The following is a 17,769-nucleotide window of genomic DNA, read 5'->3' as shown; positions in this document are numbered from 1 at the left end:
GTTGTATAAACCCTGGCGACGATGTGACTTCGTGCGTATTCCTTAGGGTGAATCCTTAGGAATGAGTGATAGTTGATTCTTAGGGTAAATCCTTAAGAAATAAATAATATAATGGGGTTGGGGTAATTTGGTTGATTGTTTGATGTTTAAGCATAATAAATTTATTTATTGTGGGTTGAAAACCCTATATGCTCACCAGGCTCCCAAGCCTGACCCACTCAACTTTTTATATTACAGGTAGTGGACCCCGAGCGTAGTCGGATGATGATGAGTGATTTTTGGATTATAGGCCAGTAGTTGTTAATAACTGTTGTAAGGCTTATAATGTCTTTTTTATGTTTTTGGTCTGTATCGGAACATGACATCCCGAGGTTTTGATATAAAATGAAAATATATATTTCTTAAAGAAAGGTTTTGATAAATTTTTATCATGTTTTGTTTTGGGAACAAATTCCGCAACATCTTTTAAAAGGATTACTCTGATTTTATTTTAAAAAGCATAAAATAAATCGGTCTTTTCTGGCCGAGAAATTAGGGGATGTCACAGTTGGTATCAGAGCATTAGTTTAAGCGAACTAGGAATTTGTAGGATTTCTAGACTTAAACTTAGAATGCTAAGTGATGATTGTGAGATGAGTGTCTACCATATTTTAGACACGAGTACTAGTCTATTTTAGGAAAGATGCCTAAAATGCTTTTATGTGCTAAATGCTATATGTTTGTCATATATGCCATTATTTGTTCGGATCTATGGTCTGTTGCCGATCGGATCTGGAAACCTTATGTGTGTAGGATTCTAAACGTATGACTACGATATTAGAACTAACATATAAACGTTTCGGAGTAATAACGAAGATTTAACGTCTATCGAAAATAAAGATCTAAATTCACCTACGATTGGTGTATAGATCGAAATGGCAAGTACTCAAAGTGGATTCGGAAACGATAATCCGCAGCCTGAGCCAATCACAATGGCTGGGGTACAGGCAATGGTGCGTACGATGTTGGATCAACAGATGGAAGAGACAAAACGTTTACTTCAACAAAGTAAGGATGAACTTACTGTGCCAGTACGTCAGGCATCTGCTCTTGAGGCAACTATCTGGGTTGCTAAGTCTATTGAAGAAATGATCAATGACAGGACCGCTAACAAGGTTGAAGTTGGCCAGAAGAGGAAATTTGAGGGATCTTCAAGGCCCAACAAGAGCAACACATTCTCAAAGTCTGGCACAAGAGGAGGTACAGGAAAATGGTGCGGAAAGTGCAAAAATAAACACTCTGGGAATTATGGCAGGAAGGTGAATTGCTTTAAGTGTGGAGAAATTGGGTATTACGCCAATGAGTGTACAATTCCCAAGGAGGTGTGTTACGGATGTAAGGAAGAAGGCCATATTTCTAAGGATTGTCCGAAGAAAAATGAAGTAACAAGGCAAGCGCACCGCCAACGCCAAGGGAATTTCAGAATATCCTTGACGAAGCAAATAACAACGCTAGGAATTAGAAGTAAAGACTTGATACCCGAAGATCAAGTTATGAAGTAGTAATGTGAATAGTAACAAGTGGTTTAGCCTATTAGAGGCATAGTATAGGGTAAACTTGAACCTCTGTGTAATCGTTTCAAGAAATAATATAAACCGTGGTTTTGTCATCTGATGATTTGAATGACTATGTGAAATTCTTGTATGGTGACTTGGAGAACTGCGAGACAATACTTGGGACGAGTAGGAGTAGGTGTGAATGGTAGTAGAGGCCCATACTACTGGAAGCACAGGACTCGTACTTGGATCAGGGAAAGTCACAAGGTTACCAAGGAGCTAGTAATTGATTCCGTCTTATTCTAGTATGTCATTACCATCGTTTCGGTAATGACTAAGAAGATAATTGTTATTCCAACCTTAGAGGTCATATCGAATCGAGTCCGACTAAGATGAGTATGTCACGTGATTCAGAGAACCAAGTTCGATGTAGCATTTGACTTAAGCCAGAAGATTGAAGTGAAAGATGATCAAAGCGATCAATAGAAGTATCGCGCTCATTGTTAAAGAAGTTGGTAGTTAGAAATGATACATGTTGAACTGTGATTGTATCACATTAGAACATGAAGGAAGGTATAGTCTGTTCCGGAATTTGTCTCTAAGAGACCTGAGTCTAAGCAATGCATTATACGATGAGAGATCATTAGAACATGACCCATCGGTCTGTTACAATAAATGAAGGAAAGTACTTATTCTAAGAAGAAGAAGGAGTCCTCAATAAGGATTTATTTTGTAACTCGAAGGTTACGATTGAAAGTCCTACGGAGATCTGAAGCTTTTTAGGATTAGTTGGATATTACCGAAGGTTTATCCAAGGCTTTTCTTCGATCGCTACTCCATTAACAGCTTTGACCCACAAAGGAGCTATTTATACTTGGAATGAGAAGTATAAGGAAGCTTTTGAGAAGTTAAAGAAGAAGTTGTGTGAAGCACCGATTCTTTCTTTACCTGAAGGAGTTGATGACTTCGAAGTTTATAGTGATGCCTCTGGAGTTGGGTTAGGTTGTGTTTTGACCCAAAGGGATAAAGTGATAGCGTATGCATCGAGGCAATTGAAAGAGCATGAAAAGAACTACCCCACTCATGATCTGGAGTTAGCAGCGGTAGTATTCGCCTTAAAGATATGGAGGCACTATCTTTATGGTACTAAATGCAAACTTTTAACTGATCATAAGAGTCTTCAATATCTCTTTAATCAGAAGGAGTTAAACATGAGGCAACGGCGCTGGCTAGAGTTACTCAAGGACTACGACTGTGAGATACTTTACCACCCTGTTAAAGCAAATGTTGTTAGTGATGCTCTCAGTCGGAAGGTAAACCTTGAAAAGAAAAAGCCAAGAGCGTTGAGAATTGAAGTTGTCTCGACAATTGTGGAAAGTATAAAGAAAGATCAAGAGGGAGCTCTAGAGAAAAATGACCGAAAGGAAGAACGTTTGGGAAACACATTGGTGTTTGATACAAACGGTCAAGGACTGAAGGTATTCCAAGATAGGATTACGGTACCTAAGACGGGAGGAGTAAGAGACCTTCTGATGGAAGAAGCTCACAAGACCATGTACTCGATTCATCCCGGCAGTACAAAAATGTTTAGGGATCTAAAACCCTACTACTGATGGCCGACGATGAAGCTAGATGTTGCTAAGTATGTGGCCGAGTGTGTAACATGTGCTAGGGTTAAGACACAACATCAGAAACCATATGGGAGTTTAGAACCTTTACCTGTACCCATGGGTGAATGGGAAGACATCACCATGGATTTTGTGACTAAACTGCCCAGAACAAGGAACGGTCACGACATGATTTGGGTGGTCGTTGATCGCTTCACTAAGAGTGCGCATTTCATAGCAGCCAACGAGAAATGGTCTATGGATAAGCTTGCAAATTGTTACGTGAAGGAAATTGTGAGGCTTCACGGTGTTCCGTTAACGATTGTATCAGATCGTGACAACCGTTTTACCTCAAGGTTTTGGAGGAGTCTACAAGAGGAATTGGGTACCAAGTTGTGTTTGAGTACATCTTACCATCCGCAAACCGATGGTCAGAGCAAACGAACAATTCAAACGTTGGAGGATATGCTGAGAGCATGTACCCTGGAATTCCAAGGTAACTGGGATGAACAATTACCTCTAGTAGAATTTTCCTATAAAAATAGTTTCCACTCGAGCATCAAGATGGCACCTTACCAAGCTTTGTATGGAGAAAAGTGTCGAACGCCGTCATGTTGGATGGAAGCTGGGGAAAAGCTGTTTGTGGGACCTGAAATAGTCCATCAGACTGCTGAAAAGTTGAAAGTGATTAGAGAAAGGATGTTAGCAGCTCAAGATCGATAAAAGAGCTATGCTGACAAGAAAAGACAACCGATATCATTCGAAGTTGGAGATTCGGTTTTACTTAAAGTCTCGCCGTGGAAGGGACTTATAAGATTTGGTAAGAAGGGAAAATTGAGTCCAAGGTTTATTGGACCATTTAGAGTTCTTCAGAGGATCGGGAATCAAGCTTACAATCGAGAATTACCGGAAGAACTAGAGGGTATTCATAACACCTTTCATGTGTGTCATTTGAGAAAGTTCACGGGAGATGTGCCCGACATAATTCCAATTTCTGAATTAAGGTTGGATGAAAACAAGAGGTTAATTGAAGAACCTGAGGCAATCGTTGACCGTAAGACTAAGAAGTTGCGATGCAAGATGGTCGAATTAGTGCTTGTGCGTTGGAAACATACGAATGGGTGAAATCCCACCTGGGAAACGGAGAGTGACATGATGAGTCGCTACCCGCATTTGTTTGTTGAGGTGTGATTCCAGGGTCGGAATCATCCTAAGGGGGAGAGAATTGTAACGCCCGTGTTTCTAGGCTAGGCATTAATATTTACATAATAGTCTAGGTTAACCTTTGTAACTCATTTTGAAGAAATGAAAAGGAATTATGTGAATATTATGTGAATTATGTGTTTTATGCTTAATTATTAGGATTTAATTAACTAAGAATAAAAATGAGCGTCGAAAATAAATATTAGATAAAGCCGATATCTATTAAGAAAGTTGTAGTGGTCGTGACAGGGATTACAGATATATAAAGAATACCGAAATCCGAGTTATAACGAAGAAGTTATGACCTGTCGAAGTTTCGCAACAAAACCGGCGTAGTGCTGAATTTCGTAAAAAGTGAGTTTTTGATAAACTACTTTTTAGCCTTGGCGATCTAAACGAAAGTCGTAGTGTTCGTTAAACCGAGAGTATGTATAAAAAGAACGCCCAAATCTGACATCGTATGAGGAAATTATGATTTTTCTAAGTTTCAGCTTAGCAGTAGACAACTAAAAACTCGAATTTTAGATCGAGTGATTTTTAGCCGACACAACCTAAACGAGGATCGAAGGTCTCATCAATAGTAGCACAACGGTAAAACGACAGACGAAAATGGACGTCGGATGAAGAAGTTATGAATTTTTAACGGATTTCCTATCCCGGTCTGTTAAAAATAATAATATAAAAATTAAAGTTAAAATTAGCCGACGAAGTCTAAACGAAAGTTGTAGAGCGTAATTTTACCTACACGTGCATATAAAGAACGTCAAAAACGGAGCTCGTATGAAAAAGTTATGGATTTTAGAAGTTTGGGACACAAAAATCGAGAAAAATCCCGAAATCCGAGGAAAATCGCATGGACCTTAGCCGGCCACGTCACCTCGCACGCGATGATGCCCGGTGTCCGATGCGCGTAGCCCTCTCCTCACATCCGAGGTACGGTCCTCTCCTGATCCGACGTGTGGGCTTGCGCTGGCACCTTCCGAGCTCCGCCTCGTGCCCCTCTCGTCTGCGAGCCACCTGCCTTCCCCGTGTCAGCATGCGAACCGAGCCATGTGCTCCCCTTCGGCCGAGGCTCTCCCATATAAATAGTGCCTGCGAGATCTCTCGGATAATTTTAGGAAATTACCACTTTTACCCCCTAAATCCATATTTCAGCTATTTCCACTTCCCCCGAAGCCCCGATATTATACCAAACACCCCAAAACACGTACCGGAGTGCCCGAGAAGCCCGAGAAATTTATCTTTTTGGTTTTGAAGCCCGACCCTCGCAAAGCCCGATTTCTCAATAAAACTCCCGGTTTTATTAGAAACGATCGTTTTACGAAACGAAGTGCTGCCCGATTATCATTAAATCATGTGAGTGTATAGTTACTTTCATCTTACACATTGATATGAAATATTTTATGTAAAATACGTGCTATGTGAATATATATTGTTTGTTTATTTGAGATGGATGTTGAAGGAATGATTTATACAGGTTTTTAAATAATTTAAACTGTATATGTATTTTTTTACCTACAAAAATGTTGGGTAAAACATGGGTAGATGAAATAGTTGGTATGTGATGAAAAATGAGTTGGATAAATGAGATGATCGGTGATATAGATCATGAGATGAGGGTGAGTGGTGAAATATGAGAAAATCCCTTACCCAAACGTTAGCCCCCGTCGTTCAGCAGAGTATGGATGACAACCATGGACTATTCTAGATGATCTGTGGAACAGTAGCAGACTCGCAACCTGTAAGTGTGTGAACAATATGTTCATCAGTTGTACTCTAAAAACCCATTGACATGTATTGCAGGGGGAGATTCCCGTGAATAATACTGTCGATAAATAAGAGCTATGGACTTAGCACATGTTGTATAAACCCTGGCAGCTGTGGACTTAGTGCCTGTTGTATAAACCCTGGCGACGATGTGACTTCGTGCGTATTCCTTAGGATAAATCCTTAGGAATGAGTGATAGTTGATTCTTAGGGTAAATCCTTAAGAAATAAATAAGATAATCGGGTTGGGGTAATTTGGTTGATTGTTTGATGTTTAAGCATAATAAATTTATTTATTGTGGGTTGAAAACCCTATATGCTCACCAGGCTCTCAAGCCTGACCCACTCAGCTTTTTATATTACAGGTAGTGGACCCCGGGCATAGTCGGATGATAATGAGTGATTTTTGGATTATAGGCCAGTAGTTGTAAATAACTGTTGTAAGGCTTATAATGTCTTGTTTATGCTTTTGGTCTGTATCGGAACATGACATCCAAAGGTTTTGATATAAAATGAAAATATTTATTTCTTAAAGAAAGATTTTGATAAATTTTTATTGTGTTTTGTTTTGGGAACAAATTCCGCAACATCTTTTAAAAGGATTACTCTGGTTTTATTTTAAAAAGCATAAAATAAATCGGTATTTTCCGGCCGAGAAATTAGGGGATGTCACAGAACTCACCCAGTCCTCAGCTGCTGAAAGATTCCTAGCAATGTCAACTAGCTACCTCATGAATATAGCCACATGCAACAGAGATCAGATAATCCTTTGAGTAAAAGACCCATCCCTAGAACGGTTGGACTCAAACAAGAACTGCGCAATAGGGTCAAATCTATCACTCTGAGATTATCTAGCCTGTGCCACATGTGACTTAGCATATTCACTTAATAGTTAGCTCACATTACTAAAAGTCCCACAAAGCACAAAGCAAGCAGGATTCAGACAATGGAAAATCTAACCATGAAATTCCAATCAAATCATTCTATCCTCTAATCAGGAATCTGTACATGCAATTCCAAGGCTCATACAATCAGGCATAACCTAAACACGCTATCCTATCACTGACTAATCAGTACTAGCATACAAGTCTACAAGCACATACAATAGGCATATAAGGCATCCTCCTAGATCCTCAGCCCTAATCTAGCATGCAGTTCTCATAATCATATCATAACATAACATAGCATAACATGTATGGGTATCTTGGGGAAAACTTACTTGAGCTCGGCTGATTGCACGCATCACACACCTTGTTCTTTTCAAAGTTTTTTTTCTCTTTTCATACCTCTTTTATAAAATGAATTTACTTTAGAAAATTCTCATACCAAGTCCTTAGTTTGAGTTCAGACACACCCGAGAGTGTGCCCGAATCCCTTAAACCAAGGCTCTGATACCAACTTGTAACATCCCAAAATTCAAGACCAAAAATTTCATTTTAATTAAGTTATTATAAAAACCAACAGTATAAAAACATTCATAATAATATCTCATGTCAAAACCAAAGTGTCAATAATAAAAACATATTATCCTAGAACCATATCAGAGTGTAATCCCAAAAATCTCATGTGCGGAAAACATAGTGTGATGCACTGCGATCAAGCCGGCTCCTTTCGTTTGAAAACGAATACCTGAAACCAAAATTGTAAATTGTAAGCACGAAGCTTAGTGAGTTCCCCCATCATACCACATACCATTCAAATCACATACTACCGGGCATATCTGGGTGCCCGGCCAACCCTGTCAGGCATATCTGGGTGCCCGACCTACCCTGCTGAGCATACCGGGGTGATCAACCTACCCCACTGTCAGACATATCTGGATGCCCGACCTACCCTCCGGTGTATCTCGACCGGTTACGGGGACTATTTCACCCCTACCACTACCACATAATAACATAACATAACATAGACATACTGTCTAGCATATCTGGGTACTAGACTACCCCTTTGGCCCTATCGGCCGGTAACCGGGGACTACTCCCCCTACTACCACTATCACATAACGTCATATCATGTTAGCACATAAAACATATCAGGTAGTAGCAAACCTAGATAATTATCACAAAGACAATCATCTATCAAAAAACTCCTACTAGTGGGCCGGCATTGTGGCCTTAGACCCACTCCTACTGGAAGGTAACTCACCTCACACTGCTGAAGTCCCGCAGACCCAACCCCAGCTGCTGGATGACAGGTTCCCAAACTGTCAACATCAAAATAACACCCAATTAATAATTGGGTTCCAACATGAAAATCATAAATCCATGCTTGGGTAAAGGACTGCTTTACCCCAATCCTAGCTTGATTCAAGCCCAAGGCCCAATCCAAAGGCCCAACAGTCAACTATGAGTCAAAGCCCAACATATGGCCCAATTTTCCAAATTGGGCCCAAACCTTTACATGGCCTTATTCTAAAGCTCAACCAAAAAGTCCAGTCCAAACATTTGGCATTTCTAATGGCCCAATATTATATAATCATAAGAGCCCAAACTATGGCCCATCTATTGCCCAATTTTCCAAATTGGGCCCAAACCCCCTACATGGGCCTTACCCTAAAGCCCATTAAATTATTCTAGTCCGTTTGATTGTTCTTGGATTGCCTAATATTGGCCCAATCACCAAAGCCCAATAGAAAGGCCCAACTCAAGGCCCAATTAAAAGTTAGGGTTTCTTACATGAAATGATGATTAGGGTTAAGTGTTCCTACTTAACCCATTAAGGACTTAATCCATCAAGTCCAATATTGCTTTAGGTTGATTGCAAATGATTATTAATTAATATATTAAGTTTAGTGAATAATTCAAGTGCGGGTCCCGATCAAATTCCCAAAATTAGGGTTTCACATAAAATGACAACTAGGCTTAAGTGTTTCTCACTTAACCCATTAAGGACTTAATCCATTAAGTCCATCACTCTTCTAAATAAATCATATGGTGTGATTGGGTGAAATTCACAATTCTAATCCAATGGCCCAAATGTGGGTCCCAAGAAGTTCAAGGCCCATATATCCAAAATTAGGCTTTCTAAACCCTAATTAGGGTTTCCAACCCACTCCCAACCCAATAGGTCCAATAACTAAGTCCTTAGATCCATTAGGGTTTCATTAGGCCCCTTAGGGTTTCACTAGGCCCATTAGGGTTTCACTAGTCGGCCACCACCCACTACCACCTCGGGTAGTGGTGGTCAACGGCGGCTCACGGAGGCGGCAGCCACCACCTCACGGTGGTGCTTTTGAGTTTCTTTCCATTATTCTACTTTCCGGTTACAATTTACAATGCTCAAAATTAAATAACCCACACACACTAAGCTTAACACACACACGACCACCCTAGTGGTGGCCGGCGGTGGCACGTGGTGGCGGTGGTTATTCTCGATTTTTCCGACTAGACAAAACACACACAACACACCCCATTATGATTTGTTCAAGGGTCCAGCCACCCACTTGGTGTCTCACGGCGGCGGCTGCAGCTGCTTCACGATGGCAACGACGTCGGAAAGTGGAAGGAACGGCGGCAGGCGGCGAGATTTGCGATGACAGCCACCACCTCACGGTGGTGGCGAGTTTCTTGAGTCTTGGCCTAGCAACACACGACCACCCGAACATGTTCGTCGCGAGCCCAACACCAAAGCGCACCCCAACCTCAGCCAAACTCGTGGTGGCGCACGCCAGTTGGAGAAGAACACCAGCCGCAACAGCCTCCCGAAATGGCTGCCACAGCGACAGTGCAGTGGCAGAAGAAGATAGAGGAGGGCACGACAGTCCGATCGGTCCAAGGGAGCAGCAGGCCGCCGTTATTTGCGATTCATAGCTTTGTTGGCGGAACATGGCGGAAGAAAAAGAAGAAGACACGGAGAGGCGGCATAGCAGCGGCACGGCGGCGACAACAGCTCCATCGGCCGGAGATGGCGACTCGGTGGTGGGAGGCATAAGGGGGAGATGACGGCTGATCCTCTCCTTTAGGGTTAGGCCGGTTCCTTAAGTCTATATACCCGATTCCCTACTAAAGTCATTGCCATAATGGCAGAAATGGACCCTCTCAAGAAACATCCTTTCAAAATAACTCCCATATTTACCCTTTAAACCCCATCATTAAAAATCCATTACAACCTAGGTATAATATTTACCAAACAGACCCTGCCCTTAGAAATCTTTTCATACTAAGTCCATAATTTACCAAACAACCCCTTAGCCTCCAGAATTTCTTCAAATGAAGTCCCAGAAGTTATCATTTAGTCCCCGCCTTCATAAATACTTACAAAGTCAATCCGAAACTTACATTTTTAACCACCAACTTCTAAAACTGTGAAAATTAGCTCTTCGAGACCATCCCTTGATATATAATTATTATTTTAGGGCTACTATTAATTCATTAATTAATTAATTTATTTATTAAATAAACGGGATGTTACACCACAGCCCCCAGCTCCAAATCATGCGTCGGATAATTCATCTCATGAGGCGTTAGCTGCCTCGAAGTGTAAGCGATCATGCGACGCATCAACAACACGCCCAAACCCGTGATCGAGGCATCACAATAAACCACAAAATCATCGACACCCTATGGCAAGGTCAGAATCGGCGCCTCATAAAAACGCTGCCTAAGTGTCTCGAAAGCAGCCTGCTGCTCAGGCCCCCAGTGAAATGTCACTGACTTCTTGTTCAGTCGGGTCAATGGAACATCAATCTTGGAGAAATCCTGGATTAATCTCCGATAGTAACCACCCAAACGAAGAAAACTATGAATCTCAGATGGAGACCTCGGAACCTCCCACTGCATCACAGCCTCGACCTTGGCCGGATCGACCAGAATACCCTTCTGATTGACAAGGTGCCCCAGGAACTGCACCTCGTGCAACCAGAACTCGCACTTGGAGAACTTTGCAAAAAGTTTCTCCCTCCTGAATGTCTTAAGCACCTCCCTCAAGTGCTCCTCGTGCTGCTCCTGCGTCTTGGAATAGACCAAGATCTCATCAATAAAGACTATCATAGACCGATCCAGCATCGGTCTGCACACGCGGTTCATGAGATCCATGAACGCAGCAAGAGCATTGGTGAGCCCAAATGGCATCACTACGAAATCATATTGGCTATAGCGAGTCCGAAAAGCTATCTTCTACACATGCTCGTCCCTGACTCGCATCTGATGATAACCCGATCGTAGATCAATCCTGGAGAACCAAGATGCACCCTGAAGTTGGTCGAAATGATCATCAGTCCTCGGAAGGGGATAACGATTCTTCATCATTACCTTATTCAACTCCCGATAGTCGATACACATCCAATGAGACCCATCCTTCTTCCTCACGAACAGAATCGGGGATCCCCAAGGCGAACTGCTCGGCCTGATAAATCCCTTATCTAACAGCTCCTGCAGCTGTATAGACAACTCCTGCATCTCAGGAGGAGCCAACCGATGCGGTGCTTTGGCTATCGGAGCCGCACCTGGAACCAAATCAATCCAGAACTCTACCTGTCTCTCCGGAGGTACCCCAGGTAAATCCTCCGGGAACACATCCGGATACTCCCGCACAATCGACACATCGTCCATGGTCGCCTTACCCTTATCTCGGGTATCCATGACATAGGCGAAAAAACCCGCACAACCCTGATGAAGGTAGCGTGTGGCCCTCGCAGCAGAACACATAACCGGCCCACACTACGACCTCTCACCCTGAATCACCAACTCCCCCCCCCCTTTGGGGTCTGAACCCAAACCAACTGTTGCTCACATTCGATCACAACCCCATTAGGGCTCAACCAATCCATGCCCACGATAACCTAGTTCCTACGCAAAGGAATGGGAACCAGATCCACCAGATACTGCTCGCTGAATAACAGAAGGGTACACCCTCGATGAACCCTCGCAACCCGAATCGACCTATCATCAGCAATCTCAACATCTAAGGGATAATCTAGCTCCCCTGGAGCTCCAAAAAATCTCTTTCTAAGCGCAAGAGATACAAAAGATCGGGTAGCCCCGAATCAAACAACACCAAAGCAGAGATGTCGTTCACTAGGAACGATCCTAAAACGAAATACACAAACATAAGCAACTAATAAATATCAATAAAGAGTTAAGGAGAAGACACATACCCGTTACCACATCAGGAGCTGCACGCGCCTCCTCTGCCGTCAGCTGATAAACCCTGCTTTTCGTCGTTGGCGCCTCTGCCCGGCCCTGATGGCCGTTAGTAATCCTCAATGTCGCAGGAGCGGGTGCTGATACTGGTCCTGTCGCAACCAATCTCAGACATTGGGGCTTCTTGGGGCCCATTTGATTGCAGTGAAAGCAAATCAGATCAGATACCGGAGTGATGGGGGTGGTAGCAGTGCAATCTCTACTGATATGACCAGTCCAGCCACACTTGAAGCTGCAGAACCCACCCCTCTGCACATCCCCTCGTGCGTCTTGCCACACTTGCCACAACGGCTACGGACATGCTGGCCTCTCGGTATAGGATCAGATACCTTGGGCCTCTTGCCCGAGCCCTCAACACTCGCAGCAGAATCTGGCTTCCTCTTCCTCTCCATCTCTAAGTCAATCTCCCTCTCCCTAGCCCTCGCTATCATGTCCTCCAACGTCTTGCAGCTGGATCGGCTAACAAACTGTCAAATGTCGCTCCTCAGCATCTCATGGTACCTGGCCTTCTTCATCTCCTCATCCGCTACATACTGCGGAACTAGGAGTTCCCTCTCCCTGAAAATAGTGGTGATCTCAGTCACCGTCTCAGTAGTTTGACGGAGATCCTGAAACTCTCGCGCCAGCTGCTGCACCTCAATCATCGGTGCAAACTCAGCTCGGAAAATGGTCGACAAATCACTCTAGGTCATCGAATCAATAGAAAAATCATCTCCTATAGCATGTCCTACCTCCTCCCAGCAATCACGTGCCCTGTCCTTCAGAAAGCAGGAAGTTAGTCTGACCTTGTCCCCTTCAGGACAACGGATGGTACGAAAGGCGTTGGCAACATCCACCAACCACCTACTGCTCGCGATGGGGTCCCTAGCCCCATTATAGTCTGGCGCTCCACATGCCCGAAAGTCTCTAAAGGTCAAAGAGTGGGTCCCAATCAATTCCATAATCTCAGCGCGAAAGGCGCTCAATCTATCATCAAGAATCTCCATAATACCCTCCTTGACCGTGCCAAAGATCACGGGAGTCTAATCAAGGATACTGCGCATCATCTCAGATGAGATGAACTCCCTCGTCTGGTCATCAAGATGCCTATCTCTAGAACTTGAGCCCGCACTCTCCCCAACACCGAAATTGCCCACTGGCCTGCCTCGCAATACCACCATACTAAAAATAGACCATAAAACTATCAGAATAAGCATCAATGCGCATATCGGAGAAATCACAACTACACAAGCTCCCTAGCTTCATTGCAACCCTCCTTGAATCGAGTACAGATCCTCTGCTTCCAGTAGTACAAGCCCATACTACCTTCCACATCTATCTATACTTTCCTCAAGAAGTGCCTTAACTCAGCCAAATTGCTCTATAACCAACAGATCCCTCACAGCTAAGGCTCCCAGCACTAAATCTCATCCTAGGTTTTTCCTAGGGCAAACTCCACACCACTATTCGCCATCAGCTGCAGAAGGAACTCAAGCTAAACCCCTTATAATTAGCTCACGAATACAATTACATATTACAAAACTAGATAATTTTTCGAATGAGAGGTCTCTCACTACAACGGTTGGACTCAAACAAGAGCTGCGCAATAGAGTTAAACCTAACCTTATGAAATTATTTAGTTTTCATAACATGTAACTTAGCATATTCACTTACTATCTAGCTGAAATTAACAAGAACTCCTAAAAGCATGAAGCAAGCAGCATTCGAGCATCACGCAATCAAAACCGAGCATATCCAAAATAGGTCAACCTATTACTGACTGATCAATACTAGCATGCAATTCTATAGGCTCATACAACAGTCATAGAAAGGCATCTCTCCTAGATCCTTAGCCCTAGTCTAGCATGCGATTCACAATTTCACAGTTCATATCATAAATAAACATCTATGGGTATATGGTCCCAAAAATTTTCATTTTAATAATAGATCAAATAGTATTTTCCAACATCATCCAAATATTCAAATAGAAACCAATGTATCAATTATTATAAAATCATAGTGAAACATCATAAGCTGAATCCCAATGGTGCGTGCGATGCAGTCATCCCAAGCTCTTCCCTTTACAACCAGAAGTACCTGAAACATAACTAAAATCCGTAAGCACGAAGCTTAGTGAGTTCCCCCAAAATACCACATAACAATCATACAATAAACATATAATAGGCCTCGCCCTATCATCGGGCCCCGCCCGGTATTGGACCCCATCCAACATCAGACCCCGCCCCGCATCAAGCTGAGCTTGGTAAACGGGCCCCGCCCAACATGCAATAACATATATCAATTAAACACATACACATGCAATAATCATATAGATACATAGCATACGAATATTCATCAGCCCCGCCCGACATCGGGCCTTAGCCGGGCAAACACATAAACACAGGCACATGCAAGAGTCACAAAGACAGCTAGCATCCCAACAACATAAGGTAAACATGGGACGATATTGGTTCCTTCCACCTGTTAAATCCGGTAAGGAAACTTACCTCGATAAGCTGACTGAACGAATGATCCCTAATTGCTGGTCCTACAGCTCTCTGAGCTAAAAATCTACAAATAAAAGCTAATCAACCAAAGGATTTACCTCATTACCCAAAAATCTCTACTTGGGGTAAAAGACTATTCTACCCCTAACATAACTTGGTCTAAAAGATAAACAATCCCATGAAGCCCAATATATGGCCCAATTTCCAATTAGGCCTAATCCTATCGCATGGGCCTTAGCCTAAGGCCCAACAATGTTTCTCTAGCCTATTAGTCCAGTTCCAGATGGTCCACCACGGCCCAAGTCACTAATCCAAGAAAGTGACCCAAACCGAGACCCAAATAACATAAAGCCCAATCCAGTGAGTACGCGGGGCGTACTCATCTGTATGCTAAGCATACAGGCTGCATGGCTTGTACAATGTGCGTACGAGCTTGTACGCCCAACGTACTCTCCTATTAAGCCAAAATCCCAATAAGCACTTAAACCCTTTAGATCTGAGTCCAATTAAGGATCTTAATCCATAAAGTCGACTACTTGGTGGCTTGCATGCCCCCAAATGAACCCAAACTTGGAATATGACAACCTACTTTCTTAAAAGAGACCAATACTCATGCATGGATGCTTCAAGACCTCCAAGATGGTAACATTATGACTTAGGGACTCAAATAACACCAAGGGTGGCAACCCTAAGCTTAAGAAACGACTTTGAACAGAAAAGCTTCATCCTTGGGACTAAAAAGGTCCAAAAACTTAACCACAAGAGATCTAAGCATTCATAAGGCAAGTTCTGAACTTTATACCTCAAATGAGTGCTAAATGATGATGATGATGATTCAGATCTTCAAGCTCAAGCTTCACTAACTCTCCTTCACCAACTTCCTCTTCTTATTTCCAAGGCTCCAAGCTACCAAAAATGATCTTCACAAGGCCAAGAACACACAAGGATGATAAGGGGTTAGATTTTAGGTTTTCTGAGCTAAGGCAACTGATAAGGAGGCTGGGGAATGGGACATAATGACATATTTATATGGATTGAACCCTAAAAATTAGGGTTTTAAGTCATCACACGTACACTAAGCGTAAGTTCATCGCTCCGCACTTTTCCTTGACCTTACTACACCCCACATACGCCAGGCTTACGCCTAGCGTACGGCTTCAACTATCCCAACATGAAGAGGCCCAACCTCTAAGCCCAAAAACTACATGGCCCGAAACTAAATAAATGCAAGATTAAATAAATTAGCAATACTTTGGGAGCACGGATGTTATAGCGTTGGCATACGACGACAATATCATCACCACACCCGACCGTCAGATACGTTTTCATGTGGATATGATGAAAAATGAATTTAACATGGCTGAGGATTGCTTATAAGTTTGTAACAAAAGTGTATTAATGGGTTGATATATATATATATATATATATATATATATATATATATATATATATATATATATATATATATATATATATATATATATATATATATATATATATATAGATAGAGAGAGAGAAGATCAAATGAGAACCCTTAAATGTTAAGAACCGTAAGAACCATTAATTTTAAAATTATTTTTATAAATTGCAAAAAGATGAAAGGGCATAATGGTCTTTTTTTAAAACCCATTCATTTAGTTCAGATCTATTAGTTTAGATCTGATTACATTTTCTTCTAATTTCCCAAAAACAAAATAATATATTCTCTCAACTTCTCTTATTCTTTCTCCACCTATCTTCAAGAACACAAACTCTACCACCATTTTCTCCGGCCAACACTAGCGTCGGCTGCCACCACCACCGTTGACCGTCACTGTCGACGGCTGCCACCATAGAAACTCTCATGTCATTTTCTTCTACTATCAAATCTACAAGCTTTGTTCGAACGAAAAACCACTCGACGTATGTGATCTCTGACAGATGTTGATTCCGGCGACTTTCCTTTGTTCTTCTTGCTCAGATCTGGTTAGATCTGAGTGATTCTGATGGGTTTTCTTGTATTTGATGGTGTTCCTAGTCCAGATCTATCTAGATCTGGTTAGATCTAAGAGAATTCGACTTTTGACAGCTCCAATCCCTCGTCTCCGGTGTTGGTTATGTGATTTTGAGTCGTCGTCGGTGTTTCTACCGCCACCACCTCCGATGACCAGCGATATACCACCATTTTACAACGACCTGGTCTTCCTTGTCCACCATACTCGTGATCCACCACCATTTTTACCTTGTTTGGCGGCTTCACCTTCACCGAAGACGAACCTGAACATTCTTCATTTCGATGCCTCTCGTTCCAAAATCCTAGGTAGAACATCAAACTCACGATTTCATCAACGAGACTCTCAGATTTGAAGTGTTTCGGTCTAGATCTACGATCTCTGATGATAGATCTACACTCTCTGGTGACAGATCTGTGATGTCCGTCTCTAGATCTATGATTTATATCTACAGATCAACGATCTCCGACGAGATTGAGAGATCACATCAAAGATCGCCATCAACCACCACCACTGCTGCTACCTCCCCGCTCCGGTGAACCACCGCTACCTCACTGCCATCTTTCAGGTATGTCAATTTTTGTTTTACTTGTTTTTACTTCTGTTAAACTGTGAATTTAATGTTTTAATTTCTTATTTGTTTTTTTTTTTTACTTTTGTTAATCTTAGTTTTACCTACTATTAAGTTATGAATCCAAGTTTATTATCTTATTTGTTCAGGTGTGAATTTAATGTTTTAAACCGATTATGTTTTGTTGTTGTTATGATGTGAATTGAATTTATAATGTGGGTTATTATGTTAATGTTTTTTCAAATATTATGAGTTCAACTCTTTTTAAGTTGTAAATTGTGTTGTTTTAATGTTGCAGTTATTGTTTAGTTATGTTAGTGTTAGTTTTAACTATTATTAATAAGAAAATAAGCTTTTAAGCTGTAAGTTCATGAGTTTTTAAAGTACTAAACTGTGAATTAGTGTATGAACTAGTATATTAAGCTGAGAATATGGTTGTAAATGTATAATTTTTATGTATTAAACTGTA

The sequence above is a fragment of the Lactuca virosa genome, chromosome 9, assembly GCF_052849685.1.
Source record: "Lactuca virosa cultivar CGN04683 chromosome 9, Lactuca_virosa_CGN04683_v6, whole genome shotgun sequence".
Taxonomy (NCBI): Eukaryota; Viridiplantae; Streptophyta; class Magnoliopsida; order Asterales; family Asteraceae; genus Lactuca; species Lactuca virosa.
The sequence above is the reverse complement of the archived record's forward strand: the minus strand, read 5'-3'. Positions refer to the sequence as shown.